Source organism: Hemiscyllium ocellatum, chromosome 3 (assembly GCF_020745735.1).
Source record: "Hemiscyllium ocellatum isolate sHemOce1 chromosome 3, sHemOce1.pat.X.cur, whole genome shotgun sequence".
In the NCBI taxonomy this organism is placed as follows: domain Eukaryota; kingdom Metazoa; phylum Chordata; class Chondrichthyes; order Orectolobiformes; family Hemiscylliidae; genus Hemiscyllium; species Hemiscyllium ocellatum.
In genome coordinates this window covers 134,903,181-134,909,236 of record NC_083403.1, presented here as the reverse complement: position 1 = coordinate 134,909,236, position 6,056 = coordinate 134,903,181, and positions in this window count along the sequence as shown.

Sequence of the window (6,056 nt, the reverse complement as noted above, 5' to 3'; positions counted from 1 at the left end):
TCCGGTTTGAGGCGCGAAGGGCTACACGCATGCGCAAAGGGGACAGAAGGGGAGTTTGGGTGAGGGAGTGTGCCCTGAGCTATTGGTAAAATACTGGCTATCTTCCCCTCTCTACCTCCATAATAAACCTCAACAATGTGAGGAACTTTTAACAAAGAAAAAAAGGAGACAAGGTATCGAATTTTCTGCTTTTACATTGGTGATGGATGACCAGAGAGCTGCTAGCATTTGTCAAACAGTTGGGAACATCTTGAAGTTAAGATAAGGGAAGATAAGTTCAAACCACTCGAAAATAAAGTTAGAGCTGGATGGAGGAATTTGTTACTTTTGTTTGTTAAACAAACTTAATTAATGATTTTGGTGAGACACCTTGAATGTGAAAAGGAGAAAGCCAACACTAGGGATTAGATTACTTACAGTGTGGAAACAGGCCCTTCAACCCAACAAGTCCACACCAACCCTTCGAAGAGCAACCCACCCAGACTCACTCCTCAACACTACAGGCAATTTAGCACAGCCAATTCACTTAATCTGCACATCTCTGGATTGTGGGAGGAAACCCAAGCAGACACAGGGAGAATGTTCAAACTCCACACAGACAGTTGCCTGAGGCTGGAATTGAACCCAGGTCTGTGGTGCTATGAGGTAGCAGTGCTAACCACTGAGTCACCATGCTGCCCAACTGCTCCATTTATTGGAATTCACTACACCATTTAAAGAGAAGCAAGCATTTCATTTCTTTCGTGCTTTTCATGATCACTAAACATCTCAAAGCACCTAGCAGCCAATTATGAATTTTTGAAGGATAGTTACTGTTCTAATGTAGGAGGTGTAGCAGTTATTTTGTGCTCAGCAAGTATCTACAAAGAAATGTGATCGTGAACAATTTTTTGTGGTTTTGACTGAGGGATAAACATTGATCGGCTCACCATAGATAGCCTCTTCCCACCCCACCCCTCCCCACTAGCTTTTCTTTGAAATAGTGCCATGGAGTTATATTTATCTACCTGAGCAGGCAGAATGAGGCCTTTGATTAATTTCTTATCTGAGACATGGCATCTCCAATAGTGCAATACTCCCACATATTGCACAAGAGTGTCAGCCTTAATTTTCTTCTCAAGCCCTCATTTACATCCCAGGTCTTAAATTAGTTGCTATATCTTTTTATTAATATGCTTAAATTCCTGAACATTGTATTTGTTACTACATTCAAGAGGAGCAAAAAAACTTTCACAAGCAGAAAGACGTTTCAGATTTAGAAATACCTGTATAGTATTTTTGCAATGAACTAACCTTTATCTTGTTTACCACTAAAGCTTTTTTGTTATTTACTTTTATCCCAGAAAACTCAAAGCTAACAAGTGACTAACTGTATAAGATTGTATTTCACTGGCTACTCTGCAGACATGTCCAGAGTCATTATGACAGCCTTGGTGTCATTCTTTGTTTTATAATGCTCATGTTAAGCATCTTGGGCCATTTCATTTTGTTAGATACATTATATCAGTGTATTGTGCAAAATTCAACTGAGACAGTAATAACGTGTTATCATAATTCGAAATCTGAAACTCTTTTCTCTTTGTGATGGTTTACACTCCATAAATACATAAGATGTACCTCCAGTTTCTTTGGTGCTGTTTGGAATTTAAGTTCCCATTAACCCCCATTGATGGTGCTCATGACCAGCAGTTGAAAATAATGATTGCCATTAAAGGATAAAATCATTTTTGTAACTCAATCAAACTGTTTTAAGTGTTGGAAATGAGGTGGAATGAACTGTAGTTTCTTTAAGTTCAATGTTTCTAGCCAGGTAATTGGGAGGCCTTATCCTTGATTGAACAATTTATTGGCCACCTACTCGTTTACTAACTTGTGAAAATGAAAAACACTTCAGCGGATTTTTGTACAGTGTTCCAAACTTTGCAGCTCTTCAGAAGTGGCAGGTGGGATCTGGATACAGAAGTTTTGACCACATTTCTATCAGGACTGTTTTTTGCCAGCAGTGGAATGGGGATAGTTTGTGATTCATTAAGGATTTCGAACTCAACAAGGCCATTCAAACTCTATGCTCAGTTCAAACAAACCCCACCTTGGCTGATAGTGTCTGATGATATAGGCCTCAATGTTATTGTCAAGCATCTACAGTCTATGTAACTACCATTATCTGAAGGTTTGTTAAAAAAATGGCTCGTTCTTTAAACTTCAGGAGAAAATGCCTGAGAGTGTAAAAAAAGCCTTGGATCAGTTTGAATGAAGTGCACAGGTTATAAAAAAAATCAACAACTCCCCTTCCACTCCGCCAAGGACATAAAAGTCCTGGGCTTCATCCACTGCCAAATTCTAGCCACCCGACGCCTGGAGGAAGAACGCCTTGGTACCCTCCAACCACACGGGATCAATGTCAATTTCACCAGTTTGTTCATCTCCCCTCCCCCTACCTTATACCAGATCCAAACCTCCAACTCAGCACCGCCCTCTTGAACTGTCCTCCCTGTCTATCTTCCTTCCCACCTACCTGCTACACCCTCCACTTCAACCTATCACCATCACTTCATCTATTGTATTCCCAGCTACCTTTTCCCCACCACCCTCCACTCCAATTTATCTCTCAGCCCCCTTGGGCACCCCCAACATTCCTGTTCAACATAGACTCTCCTGCTCCTCGGATGCTGCCTGACCAGCTGTTCATTTCCAGCACCACACTTTTTGACTCTTTGAATTAGTTGAACTGGCACAAATATACTTCAGGCCATAGGGTGGGTAAGGTCATTAGAACCTGTGAGATATAATGGGCTGGATGGCCTAGAAACTTCTAAAACAAATGGAATAAAGTGTTTTGGTGAGTTGGGAAATATCCTGACCAAAATGCTCTGCTTCATTTGCCAAAATCTAATCCATGTGTGTCAAAAAGCTGCCCATCCATTTCAAATTCAGTTTTTCAAACAACTCCCCTGATTCTGTATAAAAATGGATCTGGAGGCTTTTTCCTGTTTGTGAAATACTAATTGTCGCTGAGCTGAAATTAAGTAATTTAATTTCCTGTGATGCTGTTATCACATTATTGTTGGCTAGAAACGCTATCAATTGTGTAGCCTACATGAAACAATGCACTGTTAAGCACCAGAACCATATGACACTTGGGAACCCATTATTGCCAAAGATCGCCACTAAAGACAATATCCCAACAAAGATGGCAATCATATTACATTGGGTTGTGCTGAAGGAGTTTGATTGAGTATTTCTTCCTTTATAGTAGGTGTATGAAGAAAAAGGGGAGCAACCCTTTTAAAGTGCATGTGAGTCAAGGAAGGCTGAACTACAGCTCACTCACAATGAGTCATTTGTATCCATTATCTAAACTGTAAAATATCACACAGTGCGCACTCATAGAAATATATGCATTGTAACTCCTACTTAAAGCAGGAGTTCATGATTCAGCTCATAAGATAACAATCAGAGAACTGTAATTTCACTCCCTACGTCAGTATGCCGTTGCCTAACAACTTTGCTAATGAGCTAGAAATAAAGAAAAATAACAAACATTTGCCCAATTACACAGTCACAAAATCATATGAGCAGAAAGCTAAAGTATCAGTTTGTACTGCCAGCCAAAAAAACGAAATTTTAAATTTGCCTTTCCAAACTAAATAATTACTAATAAGGCTTATTAATCACTGCAATATCAAACATTTTTTTATAGTTGTTAAAATATAATTCCTGGCAAGATTCCACAATCCAGCACCTCTCGTAGGAAACAACACTTGCAGATTGGATTACAGGAAATATCTTTTAGGCGAAGCTCCATTTGGGAAAATGTAGATATTCTGTTACATTCTATTTCTGTTTATTGGTGTATTTTAAGTTAACCTTTTATACTTTGCGTATAGATCATAGAAGGTTATAGAATGCTTCCAGTATGGAAACAGGCCATTTGGCCCAACAAGTCCACATTGACCCTCTGAAGAATAACCCACCCAGACCCATTCCCCTACCCTGTTTCTCAATATATATTTGTATAGTATGCATTTCTCTCCTATCTCCACTCACTATAACCAGTTAACCCATTATTTATTATGAATGTCTATAGAACATTACAGTGCAGAACAGGCCCTTTGGCCCTAGATTTTGCACTAACCTGTGAACCCAATCTGAAGCCGATCTAACATACACTATTCCATTTTCATCCATATGTTTATCCAATAACCATTTAAATGCCCTTAAAGTTGGTGAGTCTACTACTGTTGCAGGCAGGTCATTCCACATCCCTTTTATTCTCTGAATAAAGAAACCACCTCTGACATCTGTCCTATATCTATCACCCCTCAATTTAAAGCTATATTCCCTCATGCTAGCCATCACTATCTGAGGAAAAGATTCTCACTGTCCACCCTATCCAACCCTCTGATTATCTTGTATGTCTCAATTAAGTCATCTCTCAACCTCCTTCTATCTAACGAAAACCGCCTCAAGTCCCTCAGCCTTTCCTCAAGACCTTTCCTCCAATACCAGACAACATTCAATAAATCTCCTCTGAACCCTTTCCAAAGCTTCCACATCCTTCCTATAATGCAGTGACCAGAACTGTATGCAATACTCAAAATGCAGCTGCACCAGAGTTTTGTACAGCTGCAGCATAACCTCATGGCTCTGATCCAAACCGCTAAATCACCCTCAATCCCATGCCTCCATTTTTTGTGCAATAGTCTACCGTGAGCTACCTTATCAAACATCTTACTGAAATCCATATACACCACAACAACTGCTTTATCCTCGTCCACCTGTTTGGTCACCTTTTCAAAGAACTCGATAAGGTTTGTGAGGCACGGCCTACCCTTTACAAAACCATGTTGACTATCCCTAATCAACTCGTTCCTTTTCAGATGATTTTAAATCCAATCACTTATAACCTTTTCCAACACCTTACCCACAACTTAAGTAAGGCTTACTAGTCTATTATTACCAGGGTTGTCTCTACTCCCCTTCTTAAACAAGGGGACAACATGTGCTATCCTCTAGTCTTCTGGCACCATTCCTGTAGACAATGACATCATAAAGATCAAAGCCAAAGGCTCTGAAATCTCTTCCCTGGTTCCCCAGAGAATCTGAGGATAAATCCCATCTGGCCCAGGGGACTTATCTATTTTCACACTTTCCAAAATTGCTAACACCTCCTCCTTGTGAACCTTCATCCTGTCTAGTCTAATAGGCTGTATCTCAGTATTCACTTTGACAACATTGTTTTTCATCCATATTCACAATGAAAAATGACATTCATTTAGCATTTTTCCTATCTCCTCAGACTCCACGCACAACTTCCCACTACTGTCCTTGATTGGTCCTAACCTTACACTAGTCATTCTTTTATTTCTAATATACCTATATAGAAAGTTTTAGGGTTTCCCCTGTTGCTATCTGCCAAGATTTGGAGATGCTGGTATTGGACTGGGGTGTACAAAGTTAAAAATCACAACACCAGGTTATAGTCCAACAGGTTTAATTGGAAGCACACTAGTTTCACTCCGAAAGGTAGTGTGCTTCCAATTCAACCTGTTGGGCTATAACCTGGTGTTGTGTGATTTTTAGCTATCTGCCAACAACTTCTCATGTACCCTCCTGGCTCTTCTTAGCTCTCTCTTTCAGTCTTTCCTGGCTAACTTGTAACTCTCAAGCACCCTAACTGAGCCTTCACAACTCATCCTTACATAAGTCGCCTTCGTCCTTTTGACAAGGGATTCAACTTCTTTCGTAAACCACGGCTCCCTCGCTTGACCACTTCCTTCCTGTCTGACAGGTACATACTTATCCAGGACATGCAATAGCTGATCCTTGAATTAGCTCCACATTTCAATTGTGTCCATTCCCTGCAGCTTCCTTCCCCATCCTATGCATCCTAAATCTTGCCTAATCACATTGTAATTGCCTTTTCCTCAGCTATAACTCTTGCCTGTGGTATAGATCTATCCCTTTCCATTGCTAAAGTAAACATAATCAAATTGTGGTCACTATCACCCAAGTGCTCACCTACCTCCAAATCTGATACCTGGCCTGGTTCATTG